General features: G+C 30.1%; 1 protein-coding gene across 1 annotated transcript in view; it reads left to right on the plus strand.

The window, feature by feature from the left end:
- The first annotated feature begins 7293 nt into the window (after window positions 1-7293).
- LOC114742482 (probable disease resistance protein At4g27220) overlaps window positions 7294-13749 on the plus strand; it is an 89476-nt gene continuing 83020 nt past the window's right edge. Inside the window, exons 1-2 of the mRNA XM_028930734.1 lie at window positions 7294-7386; window positions 7540-7608. The gene's annotated coding sequence lies outside the window, so the exon portion shown is untranslated. The remainder of the gene's footprint in view (window positions 7387-7539; window positions 7609-13749) is intronic.

Consider the following 13749-nt stretch of genomic DNA (forward strand, 5'->3'; position numbering starts at 1 on the left):
GCCCAATTCACTATTGATATCTTGCGTACAGAAGGGAAAACTAATTCGACTATGAAAAGCATGCAAAAGAGACGACTTTGAATGGAGAAAGAAAGTTTAGATATTAATATTTTCATTATTTACATTGATAAAAATCTTTGAGCAGAATTAATGGGAGATCAAATCATTATAATCGCAAGTGGGCAATTGTGAATTTAAGAAATGATTTTTTTTCGGGTATTAATCTTCAATTTTTTTCCTTTCATTAAAAAAAAAAAAACTCATATCTAATTTTTTAGTAATTTTATTTTTTTATCTAAAAGTATTAAATATAAGTATTGAAAAGATGAATATTGGAATGTTTATTATTAAAATATCATTATTTATATTCGCTATGGTGGTATAGATCAAGGAAAAGAAACTGGATCGGACCGGCCGGTTCAACAAGAAAACCGGTGAACCGGTGTTTGGTTCGATCTGGTTTGATAGAAAAACCGCTAGGTGAACAGACCAGTAAAAAACCGACTCAACCGGTCAAAACCGGGCAACCGTTGGGTTGATGGGTTGCTCGATTTGAAGTTTTTTTTTTTTTAACCTTCAGCTGTGGAACGATGCAGTTTCAGGTTGAAGAAATTTTGAAAAAAAAAAAATTAACATACAGCTTATCGAAGGGCGAAGGCAACTCAGCTTTCGACTTCGTCATTTTCATTCTTCCCCCCAAATCGAAATCCCTAGCCAAAATCCACCCTCATTGTAGCCGCCATTTTCTTCGCCGTCGAAGTTCATCAGTCTTTGCGTGACATCTCTTGGTCGAAGCAGTAGCTAGCAGGAGTTCTTCAATCAGGCCACAGTAGCAACTCCTCGTCGCTTCCTGTCGTCATTTCTTCTTCACCGTGGCAGGTTCTTCATTCTCCTTCTACTCGTTTAGCTTTTGTGCTCTTATTTTCTAGTTAGTTATTTTCCTTCAGCTCGATGTGCTTTGCTTTTTCCTTCGTGCTTCTGTTCTGTGTTCCAACCGTGACTTGTGAGTGAGATTGAGATATGAAATGTGTATAGCCTCCAATAATCAAAGTTTCTTGATCTGTAATGATAGCAAAGCTTCTTGATCTATAATGACAACATTTTTACCTTTGGTCTAGTGAGAGAGAGAGACGCCCAGGAGCAGAAGAATTTGAGAAACGAAGAAGAAGCCATTTGTTAATTAAAAAGTAAAAACGCAAGTTCCCAATGCTTCACATAGGGAGATAGAAAGTCAAAAAGTTCCACTGTGCATCTGCTTCAAGTCAGCACGAAGCCTGGTCATCAATGCACGGCCTATAATATGCTTGAGGCATTGGGAAATTTTACTTGAATTATTAGTTTTTAAATCAATTCAATTAATACGTTGTTCATTTAAATATTATTTTTTATGATTAAATATAAACATGTTTGTAAATTTTTAATTAAATTGTATTACTTTAATTGTAGCCGGTGTAATATCTAGTCTAGTTTTTTGAATCTTGCTATTTATTATTTATGAATTTTGTTCTATTTTAATATTACGAATTAAATTATATTATTTTAATATGACCGGTCTGATTCCGGTCTGACCCCTAGTCCGACCAGTGACCCTTGACCCACTGCCTTGACCGGTTTAGTCTCCGGTTCGGTTTTTTGTTCCTTGGTATAGAGATGGAAAAATCATTGAAAAAATTCTGAAAATTAAAAGATTATATATAGCAACCCATTCACAAAAATTATTGTCAAAACCAATAATAATATTATAATGGGTTCCTATTTACAATTTTTCTATTTTTGAGGTTTTTTTTTTATAATTTTTCCTGTAGAGGTCGCAACTGGCAGGAATAGAACTGTTTTAGGGTAAGAATTTGATCATGTGGAAATCCATTTGTTTTTTATTTTATCATGCTTAGGATCAAACCCTTGAATCAATAATGCTAAACCTTAATATGTCCTTTTTCCAAAAAAAATACAAAAATTATTTGATATGAGTCACACTTTTTTTGGGCCAGCGAATAATTTTTAAAAATCGCTTTAGTTTTGGGTAGAATTATATATACATATGAATTTCAAATAAAAAAATAAATTATTTGCGAGCATTAAATATAATTTGACTTGTAATTGAATTTTATTCTTTCTTTTGTCACGGTATGAGTCCTATCAAACTCACAGAAATTCTAGATACTAACTACACTCATGCGAATACAACTCAAGTAATTGGAATCTTAATAATTTTTCGGATATGAAATTAGGTTGGCAAAGCCAAAATTCCAAATTATTGGGGCTAATTTGATTTGTTCCTTGAACATCCTTCTCGTATTTTCTCTGTGTTCATTGTTCTCCTTCTTGTCCTTCTACCCCTCTAATCACGAGGCTTTTTCCTTTCATTTGTCCGTCTATTAATAATCAATAGTATGTTTTGCTGTTCTTCAAATTTCAAACCAAGAAAGAAAAAACAAAGAAAAGTAAAAGGAGATTTACTTCTTCAAGCCACCCGTTCATTTTTTTTGTTGTTCTGTAACTCGAAATATCCTCAAGTTACTTTAAATTTGAGATTAATCCCTGTCAAGTTAAGAGTATTAGAATTAAAGCCTTCACAATAAATGTGCTTCACAGAATTCGAATTTGTGTGTTCCTCCTTACGCAAATGAAACCGCTTATCATCTCAACTAACAACTTGCTAGTGATTAACATGCTTGTTAATTGTTGCATATTGGAAATAAATCATTCAAGCTTGGCAAAGGAATCTAGGTTTTGGGGGAGACTTGCTAGTTGTCTTTAACTTGTTATAAATTGTAACAATGAGCAAAGGAAAGTAATATTGGTGGTGTATATAACTTTTAAGTTTGGTTGGTTAAGTTGTTATACATATATTCTTATGAAGATAAATAGTCACTATAAGAGAAGATTATTTAGATAAAGTTGCTTAAAATCATTACGTCATGTTTTCTAATCACATGTGACATTTTTTTCCCATGTGAAATTAGCATTAAATGATTATATGAAAAAAGTTTAGGAAAAAAAAAAAAGAACACATGACAAAGTACGGTGGAGAACTTGATATTATAATTGTAGGAAAATTAACCTAAGTGTTTTTAACAATTGAAAAAAAAAAAAATTGGGCACATCGGCATACTAGACTTGTGAGCTGCATAACAAATGACTACATAAAATTAAAAAGGGGTCCCGCAAAGGGAAGTTCACAAAAAAGAAAAAGTGGCATTGTCAATTTAAGAATCTCATTGTAAAGGGAAGTTCATAAAAAAGAAAAAGTAGCATTATCAATTTAAAAATCATATTTTTCATTGCATTATATTGGTCCAGAAACCCCATGAAATAAGTTAACTGATTGGAAGTTTGACTTGTGAGAAGACATTAATATCATAGTTCATTCCAAACCAAATGAATCTCTTTATATATATATATATATATATATATATATAAATATATATATATATAATAAAATAAAATGACTGAACACACAACTCCTTTTTCTTTAAGGTATACAAGAAAAATGAAAAGAAGGGATGCAGAAAAAAATAGTTTTGGTGAGTTTAATTTAAAAAATTGATGAAATAGGATTAAAAGTTTTTAATTAAGTTTTATTACTATTTTATTTTACATTTTTTTATCAAAATGTTGTAATCCGACCTTTTCAATTTTATAAATTAAACTCATGAAAATTTTCCTCCCCTCTCCTCTCTATTTCCCTCATATCAAATAGAGGGTAAAACATAATTGTCATGAATTCACCTCTAAAATAATAAAATAATAAATAAAATAAAATTAATCTGGCATTATCTCACAGGCAGACAAAAATGAAATACTCCTCCGATCGTTGAGGTGGAAATTAATTTGAAATTTAATATTAATCATATATGTAAGACCTATTTTACATGATTGTCAGTTTTTTTTAAAATTAATCCTATTGATATTTGCTCAACAATAATCGAGTAGGAAAGGAAATGAGTGAATTAAAAAAAATAATTATGATGTTTTAAAAAAATCATATTAACTAATTTAACTTATATTCTTAATCTATAAAAATTAATTAATTAGCTCGAGTATGATAAACAAAGAGGTCCCGTCGGTCAGGAATGGTTGGCTACAAAAGAGATCAATTGTTGAATGGGAACAAAATACTGTAGGCCCATGCATAATCGTGACTTGACCTTCCCATTTTTCTAAAGATGGCTCAAATTTTCCACATGGATTTGGCCTCATTCAGAAAAATCTTGATAATACGGTTGGTACGACTGTAAATAAAAATATTCATCAATCATCAATAAGTCCTCCAGAGTATTTAAGGGATTCATAGCTAGTGAATGCTTGGGATTGCTTCTTTTTTGATGTAGCATAATTAAAATTATTTAACTTTTTGTTTGTGAAAAATGCCACTTATTTAAAGTATGATTGTGTTGTTACGCTTTGATTAAGAATCTTATTAGAGAGAAGTGAAACAAAGAAAGCAATTGAATATTAAAAATGTGGTTGGCTAAAATGTTGTATCATTCTGCGATGAAGTTGAATTTTTGGCCCAAAAAACAGAAAGACGAAGTTAACTTTAATTTTTTGTTTTTATTAAATTTTTTTTGAGCAAAATTTGTTTTTATTAAATTGAAATCCTCTGTTTTCAAGTGAAAGCAGCGTGGAAGTCTGAGCCTACAGATCTCTCTACTTTTATCATGCAAGATAGCTTATGAAAGCAGTTAATGAAGGAGCAATATTCAAAAGCTGATATATAGCAATTCATGTCTGAGAACACATATATAGTCCTTTGCAATTTAGAGCAGAATTGCAATTGGAAATCTGAAAAATAACAGAGTTCGTCGGAAAAGAATTAGATTCAAGTCATGGACCCAACTCATACACATTAAGAAAAACATTATAAATAACATTTTTTGGAAGAATACACTAACACTAATTGGAATAATTAAGTACGTTACTCTTTAACAGAGGAAGTGGTTCTATAAGGCGTGAACTGAATATGCATTTTAATTGAAGAAATTTTCTTGCAAGAAGGACTTGAAGACATTATTGTCAATGGTTTGTCGCATGTAGAAAAGAATCCCAAAGAAAGAACAAAGAGCTCAGCACTCAGCAGCGCCTGACAATTTCTATCCAATTAATTGTCAAATTGACAAATGGTAGCATTGTGCCACCTTTACTTTTGCTATGCCTAATTCATCTTGAAAATAAGTTTAAATACGTAATTACTTGGATTTAGATTCAATTTGTCTTAAAAGTTGCGTAGGAATTGTTGGTGTCTGGAAATTTTTTACTATCAATATTGCTCAAAAAATATTAAAAAAGAGCAAATATTGTACTATGTTCCTGTTTGGGATAGCAGTAAAAAACATTCATAAGCACGTTTCATATAAGTCGAGACAAAACTCCTCTCACATACTTATCTCGTATTTTGTAAATTAAGATTGTAAAGCTACTTATAAGCTGTTCCAAACAAGGCTTATAATTGTTGAAAAACTAACATTAAGCCAATATTGATTGTTAATATTTTTAGTGATGTGGGGAACATTGCTCCTTTTCTAAGACTCATATTTATTTCTCATATCTATTTAAATTATAATACATTTTTATTCATTTATTTTTTTGAATTATTAAATATTTTTAATAATATCATTACTCTATAAGGTTAAAATGTATTTTTTTTTGTTTAGTAATATTATATTCTTTTGTTAAGGTGATATGCTAAAATTGCACAATTTTTTAACCTATTTTCATCCGACTAACCGTAAAATTTTTCATCAATTTATTTTTCATTTTGGTACTTACCAAACAGGCTTTTGACCAGAAATTTTCCATTTCCTTCTTTTTCATTCTTGTCCATTCCAGCCGATTTTTCCTATCAATCAGACACTTAAAAAAGTTCTTCAACATACTTGTTCTTGTCTTGTTAGATTTAATAAGTATTTATTTGGCAAACTCCCATAATCATAATCAGTAAAAAGGGAAGGGGATAAAAGCTTCAAGGACTCCTCATATACTTACAAAATTGTACATGTGAGATGTAGATAAGTGATACTTTCATATTGGCGTAGATCTTGAAGAACATGGGATCTACGGCTTCACATGAGCGCAGAGCTCTAACATCTTGTTCCATCCTTTTCATGGCCTTCTTTTGCATGTACCCGTAAATATGTCTTTATTTTTATCGTTTCTCTTGAATAGGTCTCACATCCACCCACGTCCACGCAAATATTGGGTCCAACTCAGATCAATTCAGGATAAGTATTTTGAGCAGCTATCCCCTCTTTGTTCACCAAATCACCACAGCTTCTGCAGTTTGGATTCCTCTCACCAATTTGTGTGTTCATTCCATTTGGGTTGTGGATCATCATCATCAGTCCAACTAGTTTCTGTTGTTGTCGATCTTCTTCGACAATCTTCTTGTTTGTGTTTGGATCCTTCCTTTTGATCCTTTCTTTCTTGTTCTTCATCTTCGACGGTCTGTTTCCTCTGCTTCTCTGTTTTTAGGTCCTTTCTTCTTCTTCTTTGTTCTAAAATCAAAAAAGAAAGGGAAAAAAAAAAGAAAAATTGTGTGCTCTTCATTTCAGTTCTTTTTCTTTGTATCTTTAAAAAAGAAAAGAAAAAAAAATTGTCTTTGATCTTCTTCGACGATCTTTTGTTTGTATTTGGATCCTTCCTTTTGATCGTTTCTCTCTTGTGCTTCTTCTTTAACACTTTGTCTGCCCTCCTCCTCTGTACTTCGATCCTCTCCTTTCGCTTTCATCTCTACTTCCATCGATCATTCTTCATCTTCTTGTTCTTCTTCTTCTGTGTTAAAAAAAAAAAAAAAAGAAGAAAACCAAAGAAAATTGTGGGCTGTTCTTTGCAGTTCTCTTTTTTTATTTGTTTTCCTTGAAAGCAAAAATGTGTTATACTTGAATTATGTTCCTGTTTTAATTTTTCTCGCCAGTCACCGTAGCCTCTGCTGTTCTTCTGCTTCTGGTTTTTTTTAACCCAAAAAAAAAAAACTTGCCGTGGGTACCTATCCATCTGCGTCGCTGTTTTTCTTTCTCTTCATTTAGTGTTTAAAAGAGAAAAGAAAAACAGAAGACATTGGCATAAAAAAAATTGTGTGCTCTTCTTTTCAGTTCTTTTTATTTGTTTTTCTTTAAAAAAAAAGGAAAAAAAAATTGTGTGTTCCACTCGAATTCCTGTTTTTGATTTTTTCCCCCTATCCAGCTACTGTAGTTTCTGCTGTTCTTCTGGTTCTGGTTTCCCAAAAAAAAAAAAAAAGAAACGAATCAGCAGGGTATCTGTCCATCAATCGTTGCTGTTCTTTTTCTTCATTTATTGTTAAAAAAGTGGCAAAAGAGGGATATCCAATTCCATCAAAAGCATCGTGGAAGCGGAGAGCCGTTGAAACCTGAGGATATATAAGAGGTAAGTATTTGTACTCTCCACTTTGAAATTTGGACATGATTATATCCAATTTTCACGTGATTATTTTTATTTTAACTTTTCATGTCATGACAGCATTGGTTATTTCTTTAATTTGTCTCAACATTTTAATCAATATGTTGTTTTTTTCATTAGAGTCAAAGCAAGAAGAAAAAGAAAGACGAGCCCTCTCCGATCAAAGGGCTAGAAATACTTGCACAAGAGGTAGGTGTACAATTCCATAACAGTGATATTATGACTTTATGAGCTCTCCAACAGTGTATTGTGCTCAATTACTTAAATATGAGTATTAAAAAAATTACTTAAATTAATTATTTATAATATATTTATTAATTATGTGCATTGAAATAATTTTTGTAATTACTATACAGATTAATTTAGAACAAAATAAATAAATATAATAGACAAAATAAATTGAGGTCTTATATTTAAAAACTAAATTAAATATCTAATTAAACCTTATATTAATGATTGGAGGTAATAAATTGGTAATAAAATTTAGTGGCCAAATTTTATTTTATCACTAATTTTATGATTAAAATTATTGATAGGATTATTCTGTTACAAAAAATCGGTCCATAATTTATCACTAATTCTATCACAAAATATTTAGTGACCGAAATTAGTGATATGTAGAAGCCCATTGCTAACTTTAAAAATGACCAATTCCTATTTTGTAACCAATTTATTGAAGTAACATTTACATCACTATTCCATCTCTAATTGTTATCGCTAAAAATTTTAAAAAAAAATTCTTGTGACCAAGGAAAATCACTGCTAAAGTGCATTAACTATCCCTCTGTTTTATGTAGATTATAGAAATGTCTCTTTTATGTTTTAAAATTGTACATAAGTATCCCTTGAAATTAAAATATACGTTACACAATTTTTTTTATATTTGAAATTCTATTTATATCCATCTAAACATTAGTTGACTGTTAAATTTGGCTCTTAAAAGTTTATTTTGACAAAAATACCCCTGTTTAATATAAAAATTATTTAAACATTTATACTGGTGAAAAAAATAATTTTAATTCACATATTTTCAAACTCTCAAATATGGTATAAAATTAATTAAATTTGATTATATTATAAAAGTTTATAATTTTAATTTTTCATCAGACTTATTGAAGCATATTTATTTATCTTTCTTTTAAATGGTTAAAAATATTTCAAACACATATTTGTTCATCATATAGTACAAATGGTACAAGTTCAAGAAATTACATAAATCATTAAATTTATAATTGAAAAATTTTAAATAAATTTTTTGTTACAAACATTTATAAATATATTTAGTCAATTATATATTTTTTAAAAAATTAAAAATAAAATTCAGGAAAATCAAATTATTTGCAATGATGGCTTATGATGAACCAAGCAGATTTATGGTTTTTGAGTCCTCCAATTTTTTATTTGTGGTCTTTAACAATAAGCTCTGATGTTTGCAAACTTAATAAATTTATTAACTAAAGTAGATGTTTATATTACTAGGTACTTCAATTTAAACATACTATAAACTCACAAAAGAAAAACAAATATATATATATATATATATTCTCTTTACCAAGCCACTTTCTCCAGAGTATCTTTCCATGGTGTCCTTTATGCGTGGGAATAGGTTTTTTAGTCGAGTTGGAAGAAAGAGGAGGTTTGATGATCATCGAGTATAGCTGCTTCTTAGGGCATTGATATGGAGGATTCGAATGGTTAATATTATCATGTCTGAAGAGGTTTCTACATAGTCTACTCGATCATCTCTGGCTTTGCTTTCTTCTTCCATTTACACATTACTGTTGACGGTCTTCCATTTCTCTCCTTGTCTCATAATAAGGTTGGTTCATTCTCCATACTTCTTGTTAGGAAAGGTGGTTATCGTGGTTCCTAGTCCTTGCTTCTCGTAGGTTCTGAAGGCTTCTCAGTAGGTGCGAGCGCTGCATGTCTCTGTATTGGGCTGCTGGGCTTCAATAATCAATGGGCCTTTTCTTCTCTTTTTTTTTCCCCCCTTACCATTTCAACCAATACCGGCTTGGCGTTTTTTATTCCCTAGTGTCTTGCAATAGTTGTGAAATGCTATGTCGCTTAACACTCCATATGCAACTTGGGTCATATGTTTCAGTAGAAGTAACTTTCTAATTAAAAAGACAACGGGGTACAAGTTAAGCCACCCTCGCTATCCTTACACACCGCGATGGGCCCATGGCCAAATTCAATCATTTCTTATGGAAGTGAATTTCATGAGGAAGTGAGATCCACACGACCGGACACACCAAAATATGAATTCCACCTCCCTCCCTCCAATTCCTTCCCACCAAATGAGGCATTAAGAAACCCCTAATGTGTAGCTCAATTTTAGTTGAGAGTTAATTCCTCTCAAGATAAGTAACTAACAAGTCACAAACCCAGATCGCCAATCACCAAAAAGTCATTGAGGCAATTGCACAAACACCTTACAAACAATCTTATAACAACCATAAGCAATTGAAAAAGAAGAATTCAATTTCATCACATAACTATCGAGTGAATCACAATCAAAATGAGTTTAAAAATCTTGAATCACAAATGTCTCAATTGAAGCAACTCTTTCTCAGTTACAATTACAAACTCACACCGGAATTCAGATAACTACAACTAGAGAAGACGAGATCAAGAGTAGAAAAAACAACTCCCCTATGAAGAACATAGGTCAAGCATAGTCACACCACTCCGAGGGTTTAATGGTTCAGCCACGCATCACGGATTCTTCAGCTCCAACAAGCTTCTTCAAACACGCCATGGCTGATACAAGAGAGAAGAATTCGAACTGCAATGATGGTGAGGGAGAAGGATGGTGTGTGAGTTGAGTGGAGAAGGAGAATAATGATCGGTGTAGAATTGGAAGTAGATGGAGAATTGGTGGACGAATGATGCGGCTGGATGGAAGAGGTGAAGAACACGGTTGGGAGAATATGAGAGTTAAAAGAAAACGAAGGGGCGTGACTGAATGACCATATGTTATATCCCGATCTTTTTTCTCTTTCTGGACTGAACATCCCGAGCTGAAGTTGGGAGTGAATTAATTAATAGAAGTTAAGAGTGTGTTTGGGATTTGCAATTGAGATAGGTCACCTAAGGATTGAGATTAGATCTCAACCTAAACCTCCAAACAAGGCCACTTGCTAAATAAGTCTCCTTTCCCCGTTTTTCCTTATGGATAAAATACACAAACCACTCTTCTATTTTATTTAAGTCACATAATTCTTTTATTATGAAAACATATATGAATCTTCATTGAAATTAAAAGATGTAAGGTGCACACACCCTATTTATATATTTACAACTTTATTTCCATTCATTCAATAGTAAGTTTAACTCTCAAACATTTATTTTGATCAAAATACCCCCTTAGTATAAAAATTATTTAAACATTTATACCTGTTAAAAAATAATTTTTATACATCAGAAAAATAATTTTCTTTCATATATTATCAAATGTATTAACATGTTATAAAATTTATTAATTTTGACTATGTTATAAAGTTTTATCATTTTAATTTTTCATCACTTATTTATTTAAAGTTTTTTAAATGACTGACAAAAATATTTCTCCCGCTAAAAAATATTTATTTAAATTTTTTCTTTTTTTATGTTTCGTCGTTTTATGCTTTAATTAATAAAGTTCTCCTTTATTATACACACACATATATATTTTCTTATATTTATTTTTATGTTTTTAATTTTCCTCACATTTTTGTTTCAAATTTATATTGACTTCAGATTTTACCCGATTTTTCTCTTTAGTTTCGGTTCCCTCCTTTACCCGATATATATATATATATATATATATATATATATATATGCGTGTGTGTGTGTATACTTGTGTGTGTGTGTGTGTGTGTGATTTTCACTTCTTCCCTGTCATGTACTTCACTTTTTGGCTTGTTAATTGATTGATGATTCAATGATATTTTGCGTTTCCAGCTTGTGTCTTAACAAATCCCAACAAAACACTTTTAATCATATAATTAATTATAATAGCACCCCCTTTATTATTCGCCACGCTAGTTCTTTTCTGCTTCTGCTTTCTGTAATTTCTGTGCTCTTCCTCTGTTTTTGCTTTCATTTTTCTCTTCAATCACTAAAACCTTTTGATGTTTTTGTGTTCTTCCAGAAAAAAAAGAAGAAGAAGATTTAGAGTCTTGTCTTCTGTTTCAAAGTTTGCCTATTGAAGGAGCCTGTATTTTTTAAACTTTGTTTTGTGTTAATTTGAATTATTTTCTACTTTAATTTTGGTTGATCATCGTTATCGTTGTTTATAGAAAACCCAAAAAAAGTTTGCGTTTATATTTTCTTTTCTCCTTAATCATTGTTCTCGTAGTTCCCTTATCTTAAAAAATAAAAAATAAAAAACAAAAAAACAAAACAAAAAGAGGCCTTTATATCGAAGGCATCTTTTGAGAGGTGAGTATTTGTACTCCACTATAATTATGAATTATATTTATATCTTTTTTTTAATACATGTATATATGTGCGTGCGTAACACACATATTGTCTCTTAAACTTTCTTTGACTTATTTTTATTTTTCAGATCTTAGTTGGTCACCTGAAGCCTGCTTGACAATTTTGGATTCCTGTTAAGTTCCAGGTTAGTATGTGTACAGTTTTAATTGTAGTATTATTTATAAAAAATTTTACAGCTTTCTTAAACTACCAACTCAGGTGCGGGTTATGTATGCTAAATAATTGATCTCCTAAACATCTTCAGTTTTATTTATCAAATCCTGATTGGTTACATGAAACTTACAGATTTGTGATTTTTGTTGTCATTTTAGACCAAAATAGAAAGGAATTTTGGGGGGGGGGGGAGGAAGATTGCCATTACCTGTTTTTTTAATAGCTTATTTACTTTAATTATAAGTTAGGGAAGGCTTTTGTGCTTGAGTATATTCAAATAAAGTCTTAAATTAGGTTTATTATCCGTAATACTGCATCTCTCTATAGTTTTACTACACCGGTGATTATCTTCAAATAAGGCTAATTCAATTTCAGTGCTGCTTACCGTTTGGACCATCAAAATAAATATGGTCCATGTTTAATATATATTATTGTAACTATTTTTTATTTTAATAAATGTATGATTTTAAATTAAATAATCTTTTAATCCTCGTTTTGTTAAAAAATCAATTTATTGTTTGAAAATTTAACTTTAAATATATGAAGTTAACTTGGAAATATTAAATTATTGTTATTTTTATATAAATTTACATGTAAATTTAAGAAGTTAAATTTTGCTTGTAAATGTGCTATGTTTCAATTTTGTAAATTATAAACTTACTATTTTATTAAAAATATTTTTGACCGTACAGCGGTTGTTGGTGGTTGGTCAACGCAATTTTTTTTTTTATTAAACCATTGTCACCGGAAGTTAAAGCCAAGGGATATGTGCGACATTTTACATCAAGTTTCAAGAAATTTGAAAATATCTTGTTTATTATTTGTTGGGTTCAAATTTTTTTTTCCTGCCTATCGTTGTTCTCATAGACTCATAATTGCTCTTCTCGGGAAAAAAAATAAAATAAAAGGCTTTTACAGCAAAACAATTCAAGCGGTAACGCACATAGAAATCTTTGAGAGGTAAGAATTTGTATTCCATGGTACTTATGAATTATGTTTGCATCTTCTTCTATAAACGTATACAAACATACATGTGCATATGCATTGTCTCTTAAACTTTCTTTAACTTATTTTTATTTATTAGATCTTAGTTGGTCACTTGAAGCGTATGGTCAAAAAAAAAAATAATTAAAGATTTTGTAGGATGAGGGGTAAACTAGTAAAATAAGATTTATTTTAACGTATTTTTTAATTTAAAATATACTTTTAGAATATTTTAAAATATTCTTTGATAGTATCAATAGTCAGGACTAAATATAAAATGTGAAAGTATATTTTTAATCATTTAACTTTATACAATGTTTCAATTTGAAACTTTCAAAAGTATATTTTTGCTTATTGAATCCTAGATCCATTAATAAAAAAAAGGATAATATTGAGATTTTAAATGTTGATAAAATATTATTAGATGTTAACATATTAAATTTAATTTAAAACAATCACGATTATTACAAAAATTTATCATTTAAAATTAATAATTTTAGAATTAAATGACTAAAAATACACTTTAACCAATATAAAAATAAAAAGGGGTGCATGTGTGATTAAGGTGAAATAAAAGGATAGTTAGGATATTTTACTTAAAATAAAAAATGTGTTTTACTAACTAATAAATCATCTTCTTAGATCTACAAATCATCTTCTTAAACTTACAAGCGGACGTAATTATAAGTGCTTTTTGACTTATTAAGT

Source organism: Neltuma alba, unplaced genomic scaffold (genome assembly GCF_004799145.2).
Source record: "Neltuma alba isolate B1F8T4 unplaced genomic scaffold, ASM479914v2 tig00003788_pilon, whole genome shotgun sequence".
Classification (NCBI taxonomy): domain Eukaryota; kingdom Viridiplantae; phylum Streptophyta; class Magnoliopsida; order Fabales; family Fabaceae; genus Neltuma; species Neltuma alba.